General features: G+C 38.3%; 19 non-coding genes and 30 pseudogenes across 19 annotated transcripts; all 49 read left to right on the top strand.

Moving 5' to 3' along the window:
• The first annotated feature begins 64 nt into the window (after window positions 1–64).
• Window positions 65–183, top strand: LOC146154782 (5S ribosomal RNA). Its single transcript, XR_014496290.1, has one exon. It is a non-coding gene; the product is annotated as a 5S ribosomal RNA (ribosomal RNA).
• Window positions 184–247: 64 nt separating this feature from the next.
• LOC146154781 (5S ribosomal RNA) lies at window positions 248–366 on the top strand (annotated as a pseudogene).
• Window positions 367–440: 74 nt separating this feature from the next.
• Window positions 441–559, top strand: LOC146154780 (5S ribosomal RNA). Its single transcript, XR_014497363.1, has one exon. It is a non-coding gene; the product is annotated as a 5S ribosomal RNA (ribosomal RNA).
• A 65-nt stretch (window positions 560–624) lies between these two features.
• LOC146154779 (5S ribosomal RNA) lies at window positions 625–743 on the top strand (annotated as a pseudogene).
• A 64-nt stretch (window positions 744–807) lies between these two features.
• Window positions 808–926, top strand: LOC146154778 (5S ribosomal RNA). The gene has a single exon (XR_014496995.1). It is a non-coding gene; the product is annotated as a 5S ribosomal RNA (ribosomal RNA).
• A 64-nt stretch (window positions 927–990) lies between these two features.
• Window positions 991–1,109, top strand: LOC146154777 (5S ribosomal RNA; annotated as a pseudogene).
• Window positions 1,110–1,183: 74 nt separating this feature from the next.
• Window positions 1,184–1,302, top strand: LOC146154776 (5S ribosomal RNA; annotated as a pseudogene).
• Window positions 1,303–1,376: 74 nt separating this feature from the next.
• On the top strand, window positions 1,377–1,495 carry LOC146154775 (5S ribosomal RNA; annotated as a pseudogene).
• Window positions 1,496–1,568: 73 nt separating this feature from the next.
• On the top strand, window positions 1,569–1,687 carry LOC146154774 (5S ribosomal RNA). The gene has a single exon (XR_014497544.1). It is a non-coding gene; the product is annotated as a 5S ribosomal RNA (ribosomal RNA).
• Window positions 1,688–1,750: 63 nt separating this feature from the next.
• LOC146154773 (5S ribosomal RNA) lies at window positions 1,751–1,868 on the top strand (annotated as a pseudogene).
• Window positions 1,869–1,932: 64 nt separating this feature from the next.
• On the top strand, window positions 1,933–2,051 carry LOC146154772 (5S ribosomal RNA). The gene has a single exon (XR_014497579.1). It is a non-coding gene; the product is annotated as a 5S ribosomal RNA (ribosomal RNA).
• A 168-nt stretch (window positions 2,052–2,219) lies between these two features.
• LOC146154771 (5S ribosomal RNA) lies at window positions 2,220–2,338 on the top strand. Its single transcript, XR_014497825.1, has one exon. It is a non-coding gene; the product is annotated as a 5S ribosomal RNA (ribosomal RNA).
• Window positions 2,339–2,403: 65 nt separating this feature from the next.
• Window positions 2,404–2,522, top strand: LOC146154770 (5S ribosomal RNA; annotated as a pseudogene).
• A 74-nt stretch (window positions 2,523–2,596) lies between these two features.
• Window positions 2,597–2,715, top strand: LOC146154769 (5S ribosomal RNA; annotated as a pseudogene).
• Window positions 2,716–2,779: 64 nt separating this feature from the next.
• Window positions 2,780–2,898, top strand: LOC146154768 (5S ribosomal RNA). Its single transcript, XR_014495099.1, has one exon. It is a non-coding gene; the product is annotated as a 5S ribosomal RNA (ribosomal RNA).
• A 65-nt stretch (window positions 2,899–2,963) lies between these two features.
• LOC146154767 (5S ribosomal RNA) lies at window positions 2,964–3,082 on the top strand (annotated as a pseudogene).
• A 74-nt stretch (window positions 3,083–3,156) lies between these two features.
• LOC146154766 (5S ribosomal RNA) lies at window positions 3,157–3,275 on the top strand. Its single transcript, XR_014497422.1, has one exon. It is a non-coding gene; the product is annotated as a 5S ribosomal RNA (ribosomal RNA).
• A 66-nt stretch (window positions 3,276–3,341) lies between these two features.
• LOC146154765 (5S ribosomal RNA) lies at window positions 3,342–3,460 on the top strand. Its single transcript, XR_014495098.1, has one exon. It is a non-coding gene; the product is annotated as a 5S ribosomal RNA (ribosomal RNA).
• A 65-nt stretch (window positions 3,461–3,525) lies between these two features.
• Window positions 3,526–3,644, top strand: LOC146154764 (5S ribosomal RNA). The gene has a single exon (XR_014498279.1). It is a non-coding gene; the product is annotated as a 5S ribosomal RNA (ribosomal RNA).
• Window positions 3,645–3,709: 65 nt separating this feature from the next.
• On the top strand, window positions 3,710–3,828 carry LOC146154763 (5S ribosomal RNA; annotated as a pseudogene).
• A 64-nt stretch (window positions 3,829–3,892) lies between these two features.
• Window positions 3,893–4,011, top strand: LOC146154762 (5S ribosomal RNA). The gene has a single exon (XR_014495097.1). It is a non-coding gene; the product is annotated as a 5S ribosomal RNA (ribosomal RNA).
• A 64-nt stretch (window positions 4,012–4,075) lies between these two features.
• LOC146154761 (5S ribosomal RNA) lies at window positions 4,076–4,194 on the top strand. The gene has a single exon (XR_014496583.1). It is a non-coding gene; the product is annotated as a 5S ribosomal RNA (ribosomal RNA).
• Window positions 4,195–4,268: 74 nt separating this feature from the next.
• On the top strand, window positions 4,269–4,387 carry LOC146154760 (5S ribosomal RNA; annotated as a pseudogene).
• A 74-nt stretch (window positions 4,388–4,461) lies between these two features.
• LOC146154759 (5S ribosomal RNA) lies at window positions 4,462–4,579 on the top strand (annotated as a pseudogene).
• Window positions 4,580–4,644: 65 nt separating this feature from the next.
• On the top strand, window positions 4,645–4,763 carry LOC146154758 (5S ribosomal RNA; annotated as a pseudogene).
• Window positions 4,764–4,827: 64 nt separating this feature from the next.
• Window positions 4,828–4,946, top strand: LOC146154757 (5S ribosomal RNA; annotated as a pseudogene).
• Window positions 4,947–5,020: 74 nt separating this feature from the next.
• On the top strand, window positions 5,021–5,139 carry LOC146154756 (5S ribosomal RNA; annotated as a pseudogene).
• Window positions 5,140–5,213: 74 nt separating this feature from the next.
• On the top strand, window positions 5,214–5,332 carry LOC146154755 (5S ribosomal RNA). Its single transcript, XR_014497380.1, has one exon. It is a non-coding gene; the product is annotated as a 5S ribosomal RNA (ribosomal RNA).
• A 65-nt stretch (window positions 5,333–5,397) lies between these two features.
• LOC146154754 (5S ribosomal RNA) lies at window positions 5,398–5,516 on the top strand (annotated as a pseudogene).
• A 64-nt stretch (window positions 5,517–5,580) lies between these two features.
• LOC146154753 (5S ribosomal RNA) lies at window positions 5,581–5,699 on the top strand. Its single transcript, XR_014497810.1, has one exon. It is a non-coding gene; the product is annotated as a 5S ribosomal RNA (ribosomal RNA).
• A 74-nt stretch (window positions 5,700–5,773) lies between these two features.
• On the top strand, window positions 5,774–5,892 carry LOC146154752 (5S ribosomal RNA; annotated as a pseudogene).
• Window positions 5,893–5,965: 73 nt separating this feature from the next.
• Window positions 5,966–6,083, top strand: LOC146154751 (5S ribosomal RNA; annotated as a pseudogene).
• A 255-nt stretch (window positions 6,084–6,338) lies between these two features.
• LOC146154750 (5S ribosomal RNA) lies at window positions 6,339–6,457 on the top strand. Its single transcript, XR_014495096.1, has one exon. It is a non-coding gene; the product is annotated as a 5S ribosomal RNA (ribosomal RNA).
• Window positions 6,458–6,521: 64 nt separating this feature from the next.
• Window positions 6,522–6,630, top strand: LOC146154749 (5S ribosomal RNA; annotated as a pseudogene).
• A 74-nt stretch (window positions 6,631–6,704) lies between these two features.
• LOC146154748 (5S ribosomal RNA) lies at window positions 6,705–6,823 on the top strand (annotated as a pseudogene).
• A 65-nt stretch (window positions 6,824–6,888) lies between these two features.
• On the top strand, window positions 6,889–7,007 carry LOC146154747 (5S ribosomal RNA; annotated as a pseudogene).
• Window positions 7,008–7,071: 64 nt separating this feature from the next.
• LOC146154746 (5S ribosomal RNA) lies at window positions 7,072–7,190 on the top strand. Its single transcript, XR_014496994.1, has one exon. It is a non-coding gene; the product is annotated as a 5S ribosomal RNA (ribosomal RNA).
• A 64-nt stretch (window positions 7,191–7,254) lies between these two features.
• On the top strand, window positions 7,255–7,373 carry LOC146154745 (5S ribosomal RNA; annotated as a pseudogene).
• A 74-nt stretch (window positions 7,374–7,447) lies between these two features.
• On the top strand, window positions 7,448–7,566 carry LOC146154744 (5S ribosomal RNA; annotated as a pseudogene).
• A 74-nt stretch (window positions 7,567–7,640) lies between these two features.
• LOC146154743 (5S ribosomal RNA) lies at window positions 7,641–7,759 on the top strand (annotated as a pseudogene).
• A 73-nt stretch (window positions 7,760–7,832) lies between these two features.
• Window positions 7,833–7,951, top strand: LOC146154742 (5S ribosomal RNA; annotated as a pseudogene).
• Window positions 7,952–8,014: 63 nt separating this feature from the next.
• LOC146154741 (5S ribosomal RNA) lies at window positions 8,015–8,132 on the top strand (annotated as a pseudogene).
• Window positions 8,133–8,196: 64 nt separating this feature from the next.
• On the top strand, window positions 8,197–8,315 carry LOC146154740 (5S ribosomal RNA). The gene has a single exon (XR_014495883.1). It is a non-coding gene; the product is annotated as a 5S ribosomal RNA (ribosomal RNA).
• A 168-nt stretch (window positions 8,316–8,483) lies between these two features.
• On the top strand, window positions 8,484–8,602 carry LOC146154739 (5S ribosomal RNA). Its single transcript, XR_014497815.1, has one exon. It is a non-coding gene; the product is annotated as a 5S ribosomal RNA (ribosomal RNA).
• Window positions 8,603–8,665: 63 nt separating this feature from the next.
• Window positions 8,666–8,794, top strand: LOC146154738 (5S ribosomal RNA; annotated as a pseudogene).
• Window positions 8,795–8,868: 74 nt separating this feature from the next.
• LOC146154737 (5S ribosomal RNA) lies at window positions 8,869–8,987 on the top strand (annotated as a pseudogene).
• Window positions 8,988–9,060: 73 nt separating this feature from the next.
• On the top strand, window positions 9,061–9,178 carry LOC146154736 (5S ribosomal RNA; annotated as a pseudogene).
• Window positions 9,179–9,433: 255 nt separating this feature from the next.
• On the top strand, window positions 9,434–9,552 carry LOC146154735 (5S ribosomal RNA). Its single transcript, XR_014495095.1, has one exon. It is a non-coding gene; the product is annotated as a 5S ribosomal RNA (ribosomal RNA).
• Window positions 9,553–9,616: 64 nt separating this feature from the next.
• On the top strand, window positions 9,617–9,725 carry LOC146154734 (5S ribosomal RNA; annotated as a pseudogene).
• Window positions 9,726–9,754: the final 29 nt, after the last annotated feature.

Below are 9,754 nucleotides of genomic sequence, written 5' to 3'. Positions count from 1 at the left end.
AATATGATTTATTTAAGTTTTTACATTTTTAAATAGATTAGACCAAAAAATGTTGACCAATACTGGCTACGACCATACCAGGTTGAATGCACCCGATCTCGTCCGATCTCGGAAGTTAAGCAACGTCGGGATTGGTTAGTACTTGGATGGGTGACCGCCTAGGAATACCAATTGTCGTAGGCAAAATATGATTTATTTAAGTTTTTACTTTTTTAAATAGATTAGACGTAAAATGTTGAGAAATACTGCTTACGACCATACCAGGTTGAATGCACCCGATCTCGTCCGATCTCGGAAGTTAAGCAACGTCGGGATTGGTTAGTACTTGGATGGTTGACCGCATAGGAATTCCAATTGTCATAGGCAAAATATGATTTATAAAATATATTTAAATGTTAAAATTTTTGAAGATTTTAGACCAAAAAATGTTGACCAATACTGTCTACGACCATACCAGGTTGAATGCACCCGATCTCGTCCGATCTCGGAAGTTAAGTAACGTCGGGATTGGTGAGTACTTGGATGGGTGACCGCCTAGGAATACCAATTGTCGTAGGCAAAAAATGATTTATTTAAGTTTTTACATTTTTAAATAGATTAGACCAAAAAATGTTGACCAATACTGGCTACGACCATACCAGGTTGAATGCACCCGATCTCGTCCGATCTGGGAAGTTAAGCAACGTCGGGATTGGTTAGTACTTGGATGGGTGACCGCCTAGGAATACCAATTGTCGTAAGCACAATATGATTTATTCAAGTTTTTACATATTTAAATAGATTAGACCATAAATGTTGACCAATACTGTCTACGACCATACCAGGTTGAATGCACCCGATCTCGTCCGATCTCGGAAGTTAAGCAACGTCGGGATTGGTTAGTCCTTGGATGGGTGACCGCCTAGGAATACCAATTGTCGTAGGCAAAATATGATTTATTTAAGTTTTTACTTTTTTAAATAGATTAGACGTAAAATGTTGAGAAATACTGCTTACGACCATACCAGGTTGAATGCACCCGATCTCGTCCGATCTCGGAAGTTAAGCAACGTCGGGATTGGTTAGTACTTGGATGGTTGACCGCATAGGAATTCCAATTGTCATAGGCAAAATATGATTTATAAAATATATTTAAATGTTAACATTTTTGAAGATTTTAGACCAAAAAATGTTGACCAATACTGTCTACGACCATACCAGGTTGAATGCACCCGATCTCGTCCGATCTCGGAAGTTAAGCAACGTCGGGATTGGTTAGTACTTGGATGGGTGACCGCCTAGCAATACCAATTGTCATAGGCAAAATATGATTTTTAAAATATATTTAAATGGTAACATTTTTAAAGATTTTAGACCAAAAAATGTTGACCAATACTGTCTACGACCAAACCAGGTTGAATGCACCCGATCTCGTCCGATCTCGGAAGTTAAGCAACATCGGGATTGGTTGCTACTTGGATGGGTGACCGCCTAGGAATACCAATTGTCATAGGCAAAATATTATTTTTAAAATATATTTAAATGTTAGCATTTTAAAGATTTTAGACCAAAAAATGTTTACCAACACTGTCTACGACCATACCAGGTTCAATGCACCCGATCTCGTCCGATCTCGGAAGTTAAGCAACGTTGGGATTGGTTAGTACTTGGATGGGTGACCGCCTAGGAATACCAATTGTCGTAGGCACAATATGATTTATTTAAGTTTTACATTTTTATATAGATTAGACCATAAATGTTGACCAATACTGTCCACGACCATACCAGGTTGAATGCACACGATCTCGTCCGATCTCGGAAGTTAAGAAACGTCGGGATTGGTTAGTACTTGGATGGGTGACCGCCTAGGAATCCAATTGTCGTAGGCACAATATGATTTATTTAAGTTTTTACATTTTTAAATAGATTAGACCATAAATGTTGACGATTACTGTCTACGACCATACCAGGTTGAATGCATCCGATCTCGTCCGATCTCGGAAGTTAAGCAACGTCGGGATTGGTTAGTACTTGGATGGGTGACCGCCTAGGAATATCAATTGTCGTAGGCAAAATAAGATTTATTTAAGTTTTTACATTTTTAAATAGATTAGACCAAAAAATGTTGACCAATACTGGCTACGACCATACCTAGGAATACCAATTGTCGTAGGCACAATATGATTTATTTAAGTTTTTACATTTTTAAATTGATTAGACCATAAATGTTGACCAATACTGTCTACGACCATACCAGGTTGAATGCACCCGATCTCCTCCGATCTCGGAAGTTAAGCAACGTCGGGATTGCTTAGTACTTGGATGGGTGACCGCCTAGGAATACCAATTGTCGTAGGCAAAATATGATTTATTTAAGTTTTTACATTTTTAAATAGATTAGACCAAAAAATGTTGACCAATACTGGCTACGACCATACCAGGTTGAATGCACCCGATCTCGTCCGATCTCGGAAGTTAAGCAACGTCGGGATTGGTTAGTACTTGGATGGGTGACCGCCTAGCAATTCCAATTGTCATAGGCAAAATATGATTTTTAAAATATATTTAAATGTTAACATTTTTAAAGATTTTAGACCAAAAAATGTTGACCAATACTGTCTACGACCATACCAGGTTGAATGCACCCGATCTCGTCCGATCTCGTAAGTTAAGCAACGTCGGGATTGGTTAGTACTTGGATGGGTTACCGCCTAGCAATACCAATTGTCGTAGGCATAATATCATTTATTTAAGTTTTTACATTTTTAAATAGATTAGACCATAAATGTTGACCAATACTGTCTACGACCATACCAGGTTGAATGCACCCGATCTCGTCCGATCTCGGAAGTTAAGCAACGTCGGGATTGGTTAGTACTTGGATGGGTGACCGCCTAGGAATACCAATTGTCGTAGGCAAAATATGATTTATTTAAGTTTTTACATTTTTAAATAGATTAGACCAAAAAATGTTGACCAATACTGGCTACGACCATACCAGGTTGAATGCACCCGATCTCGTCCGATCTCGGAAGTTAAGCAACGTCGGGATTGGTTAGTACTTGGATGGGTGACCGCCTAGCAATTCCAATTGTCATAGGCAAAATATGATTTTTCAAATATATTTAAATGTTAACATTTTTAAAGATTTTAGACCAAAAAATGTTGACCAATACTGTCTACGACCATACCAGGTTGAATGCACCCGATCTCGTCCGATCTCGTAAGTTAAGCAACGTCGGGATTGGTTAGTACTTGGATGGGTGACCGCCTAGGAATACCAATTGTCGTAGGCATAATATCATTTATTTAAGTTTTTACATTTCTAAAAATAGATTAGACCATAAATGTTGACCAATACTGTCTACGACCATACCAGGTTGAATGCACCCGATCTCGTCCGATCTCGGAAGTTAAGCAACGTCGGGATTGGTTAGTACTTGGATGGGTGACCGCCTAGGAATACCAATTGTCGTAGGCAAAATATAATTTATTTAAGTTTTTACATTTTTAAATAGATTAGACCAAAAAATGTTGACCAATACTGGCTACGAACATACCAGGTTGAATGCACCCGATCTCGTCCGATCTCGGAAGTTAAGCAACGTCGGGATTGGTTAGTACTTGGATGGGTGACCGCCTAGGAATACCAATTGTCGTAGGCAAAATATGATTTATTTAAGTTTTTACATTTTTAAATAGATTAGACCTAAAAATGTTGACCAATACTGGCTACGACCATACCAGGTTGAATGCACCCCATCTCGTCCGATCTCGGAAGTTAAGCAACGTCGGGATTGGTTAGTACTTGGATGGGTGACCGCCAAGGAATACCAATTGTCGTAGGCACAATATGATTTGTTTAAATTTTTACATTTTTAAATAGATTAGACCATAAATGTTGACCAATACTGTCTACGACCATACCAGGTTGAATGCACCCGATCTCGTCCGATCTCGGAAGTTAAGCAACGTCGGGATTGGTTAGTACTTGGATGGGTGACCGCCTAGGAATACCAATTGTCGTAGGCAAAATATGATTTATTTAAGTTTTTACTTTTTTAAATAGATTAGACGTAAAATGTTGAGAAATACTGCTTATGACCATACCAGGTTGAATGCACCCGATCTCGTCCGATCTCGGAAGTTAAGCAACGTCGGGATTGGTTAGTACTTGGATGGGTGACCGCATAGGAATTCCAATTGTCATAGGCAAAATATGATTTATAAAATATATTTAAATGTTAACATTTTTGAAGATTTTAGACCAAAAAATGTTGACCAATCCTGTATACGACCATACCAGGTTGAATGCACCCGATCTCGTCCGATCTCGGAAGTTAAGCAACGTCGGGATTGGTTAGTACTTGGATGGGTGACCGCCTAGCAATACCAATTGTCATAGGCAAAATATGATTTTTAAAATATATTTAAATGTTAACATTTTTAAAGATTTTAGACCAATAAATGTTGACCAATACTGTTTACGACAAACCAGGTTGAATGCACCCGATCTCGTCCGATCTCGGAAGTTAAGCAACGTCGGGATTGGTTAGTACTTGGATGGGTGACCGCCTAGGAATACCAATTGTCGTAGGCAAAATATGATTTATTTAAGTTTTTACATTTTTAAATAGATTAGACCAAAAAATGTTGACCAATACTGGCTACGACCATATCAGGTTGAATGCACCCGATCTCGTCCGATCTGGGAAGTTAAGCAACGTCGGGATTGGTTAGTACTTGGATGGGTGACCGCCTAGGAATACCAATTGTCGTAGGCATAATATCATTTATTTAAGTTTTTACATTTTTAAAAAGATTAGACCATAAATGTTGACGAATACTGTTCACGACCAAACCAGGTTGAATGCACCCGATCTCGTCCGATCTCGGAAGTTAAGCAACGTCGGGATTGGTTAGTACTTGGATGGGTGACCGCATAGGAATTCCAATTGTCATAGGCAAAATATGATTTATAAAATATATTTAAATGTTAACATTTTTGAAGATTTTAGACCAAAAAATGTTGACCAATCCTGTATACGACCATACCAGGTTGAATGCACCCGATCTCGTCCGATCTCGGAAGTTAAGCAACGTCGGGATTGGTTAGTACTTGGATGGGTGACCGCCTAGCAATACCAATTGTCATAGGCAAAATATAATTTTTAAAATATATTTAAATGTTAACATTTTTAAAGATTTTAGACCAAAAAATGTTGACCAATACTGTTTACGACCAAACCAGGTTGAATGCACCCGATCTCGTCCGATCTCGGAAGTTAAGCAACGTCGGGATTGGTTAGTACTTGGATGGGTGACCGCCTAGGAATACCAATTGTCGTAGGCAAAATATGATTCATTTAAGTTTTTACATTTTTAAATAGATTAGACCAAAAAATGTTGACCAATACTGGCTACGACCATATCAGGTTGAATGCACCCGATCTCGTCCGATCTGGGAAGTTAAGCAACGTCGGGATTGGTTAGTACTTGGATGGGTGACCGCCTAGGAATACCAATTGTCGTAGGCACAATATGATTTATTTAAGTTTTTACATATTTAAATAGATTAGACGTAAAATGTTGAGAAATACTGCTTACGACCATACCAGGTTGAATGCACCCGATCTCGTCCGATCTCGGAAGTTAAGCAACGTCGGGATTGGTTAGTACTTGGATGGGTGACCGCATAGGAAATCCAATTGTCATAGGCAAAATATGATTTATAAAATATATTTAAATGTTAACATTTTTGAAGATTTTAGACCAAAAAAGGTAGACCAATACTGTCTACGACCATACCAGGTTGAATGCACCCGATCTCGTCCGATCTCGGAAGTTAAGTAACGTCGGGATTGGTTGCTACTTGGATGGGTGACCGCCTAGGAATACCAATTGTCATAGGCAAAATATTATTTTTTAAATAAATTTAAATGTTAGCATTTTAAAGATTTTAGACCAAAAAATGTTTACCAACATTGTCTACGACCATACCAGGTTCAATGCACCCGATCTCGTCCGATCTCGGAAGTTAAGCAACGTTGGGATTGGTTAGTACTTGGATGGGTGACCGCCTAGGATACCAATTGTCATAGGCAAAATATTATTTTTAAAATATATTTAAATGTTAGCATTTTAAAGATTTTAGACCAAAAAATGTTTACCAACACAGTCTACGACCATACCGGGTTCAATGCACCCGATCTCGGAAGTTAAGCAACGTCGGGATTGGTTAGTACTTGGATGGGTGACCGCCTAGGAATACCAATTCTCATAGCAAAATATGATTTTTTAAATATATTTAAATGTTAACATTTTTAAAGATTTTAGACCAAAAAATGTTGTCCAATACTGTCTACGACCATACCAGGTTGAATGCACCCGATCTCGTCCGATCTCGGAAGTTAAGCAACGTCGGGATTGGTTAGTACTTGGATGGGTGACCGCCTAGGAATACCAATTGTCGTAGGCATAATATCATTTATTTAAGTTTTTACATTTTTAAATAGATTAGACCATAAATGTTGACGAATACTGTCTACGACCATACCAGGTTGAATGCACCCGATCTCGGAAGTTAAGCAACGTCGGCATTGGTTAGTACTTGGATGGTTGACCGCATAGGAATTCCAATTGTCATAGGCAAAATATGATTTATAAAATATATTTAAATGTTAAAATTTTTGAAGATTTTAGACCAAAAAATGTTGACCAATACTGTCTACGACCATACCAGGTTGAATGCACCCGATCTGGTCCGATCTCGGAAGTTAAGTAACGTCGGGATTGGTGAGTACTTGGATGGGTGACCGCCTAGGAATACCAATTGTCGTAGGCAAAAAATGATTTATTTAAGTTTTTACATTTTTAAATAGATTAGACCAAAAAATGTTGACCAATACTGGCTACGACCATACCAGGTTGAATGCACCCGATCTCGTCCGATCTGGGAAGTTAAGCAACGTCGGGATTGGTTAGTACTTGGATGGGTGACCGCCTAGGAATACAAATTGTCGTAGGCACAATATGATTTATTTAAGTTTTTACATATTTAAATAGATTAGACCATAAATGTTGACCAATACTGTCTACGACCATACCAGGTTGAATGCACCCGATCTCGTCCGATCTCGGAAGTTAAGCAACGTCGGGATTGGTTAGTCCTTGGATGGGTGACCGCCTAGGAATACCAATTGTCGTAGGCAAAATATGATTTATTTAAGTTTTTACTTTTTTAAATAGATTAGACGTAAAATGTTGAGAAATACTCCTTACGACCATACCAGGTTGAATGCACCCGATCTCGTCCGATCTCGGAAGTTAAGCAACGTCGGGATTGGTTAGTACTTGGATGGTTGACCGCATAGGAATTCCAATTGTCATAGGCAAAATATGATTTATAAAATATATTTAAATGTTAACATTTTTGAAGATTTTAGACCAAAAAATGTTGACCAATACTGTCTACGACCATACCAGGTTGAATGCACCCGATCTCGTCCGATCTCGGAAGTTAAGCAACGTCGGGATTGGTTAGTACTTGGATGGGTGACCGCCTAGCAATACCAATTGTCATAGGCAAAATATGATTTTTAAAATATATTTAAATGTTAACATTTTTAAAGAATTTAGACCAAAAAATGTTGACCAATACTGTCTACGACCAAACCAGGTTGAATGCACCCGATCTCGTCCGATCTCGGAAGTTAAGCAACATCGGGATTGGTTGCAACTTGGATGGGTGACCGCCTAGGAATACCAATTGTCATAGGCAAAATATTATTTTTAAAATATATTTAAATGTTAGCATTTTAAAGATTTTAGACCAAAAAATGTTTACCAACACTGTCTACGACCATACCAGGTTCAATGAACCCGATCTCGTCCGATCTCGGAAGTTAAGCAACGTTGGGATTGGTTAGTACTTGGATGGGTGACCGCCTAGGAATACCAATTGTCGTAGGCACAATATGATTTATTTAAGTTTTACATTTTTATATAGATTAGACCATAAATGTTGACCAATACTGTCCACGACCATACCAGGATGAATGCACACGATCTCGTCCGATCTCGGAAGTTAAGAAACGTCGGGATTGGTTAGTACTTGGATGGGTGACCGCCTAGGAATCCAATTGTCGTAGGCACAATATGATTTATTTAAGTTTTTACATTTTTAAATAGATTAGACCATAAATGTTGACGATTACTGTCTACGACCATACCAGGTTGAATGCACCCGATCTCGTCCGATCTCGGAAGTTAAGCAACGTCGGGATTGGTTAGTACTTGGATGGGTGACCGCCTAGGAATATCAATTGTCGTAGGCAAAATAAGATTTATTTAAGTTTTTACATTTTTAAATAGATTAGACCAAAAAATGTTGACCAATACTGGCTACGACCATACCTAGGAATACCAATTGTCGTAGGCACAATATGATTTATTTAAGTTTTTACATTTTTAAATTGATTAGACCATAAATGTTGACCAATACTGTCCACGACCATACCAGGTTGAATGCACCCGATCTCCTCCGATCTCGGAAGTTAAGCAACGTCGGGATTGGTTAGTACTTGGATGGGTGACCGCCTAGGAATACCAATTGTCGTAGGCAAAATATGATTTATTTAAGTTTTTATTTTTAAAATAGAATAGACATAAAATGTTGACAAATACTGCTTACGACCATACCAGGTTGAATGCATCCGATCTCGTCCGATCTCGTCCGATCTCGGAAGTTAAGCAACGTCGGGATTGGTTAGTACTTGGATGGGTGACCGCATAGGAAATCCAATTGTCATAGGCAAAATATGATTTATAAAATATATTTAAATGTTAACATTTTTGAAGATTTTAGACCAAAAAATGTAGACCAATACTGTCTACGACCATACCAGGTTGAATGCACCCGATCTCGTCCGATCTCGGAAGTTAAGCAACGTCGGGATTGGTTGCTACTTGGATGGGTGACCGCCTAGGAATACCAATTGTCATAGGCAAAATATTATTTTTTAAATAAATTTAAATGTTAGCATTTTAAAGATTTTAGACCAAAAAATGTTTACCAACATTGTCTACGACCATACCAGGTTCAATGCACCCGATCTCGTCCGATCTCGGAAGTTAAGCAACGTTGGGATTGGTTAGTACTTGGATGGGTGACCGCCTAGGATACCAATTGTCATAGGCAAAATATTATTTTTAAAATATATTTAAATGTTAGCATTTTAAAGATTTTAGACCAAAAAATGTTTACCAACACAGTCTACGACCATACCGGGTTCAATGCACCCGATCTCGGAAGTTAAGCAACGTCGGGATTGGTTAGTACTTGGATGGGTGACCGCCTAGGAATACCAATTCTCATAGCAAAATATGATTTTTTAAATATATTTAAATGTTAACATTTTTAAAGATTTTAGACCAAAAAATGTTGTCCAATACTGTCTACGACCATACCAGGTTGAATGCACCCGATCTCGTCCGATCTCGGAAGTTAAGCAACGTCGGGATTGGTTAGTACTTGGATGGGTGACCGCCTAGGAATACCAATTGTCGTAGGCATAATATCATTTATTTAAGTTTTTACATTTTTAAATAGATTAGACCATAAATGTTGACGAATACTGTCTACGACCATACCAGGTTGAATGCACCCGATCTCGGAAGTTAAGCAACGTCGGCATTGGTTAGTACTTGGATGGTTGACCGCATAGGAATTCCAATTGTCATAGGCAAAATATGATTTATAAAATATATTTAAATG

This window comes from Ascidiella aspersa, chromosome 4 (genome assembly GCF_963924565.1).
Source record: "Ascidiella aspersa chromosome 4, kaAscAspe10.2, whole genome shotgun sequence".
Taxonomy (NCBI): Eukaryota; Metazoa; Chordata; class Ascidiacea; order Phlebobranchia; family Ascidiidae; genus Ascidiella; species Ascidiella aspersa.
This window is presented reverse-complemented; position numbering and strand designations above follow the sequence as displayed.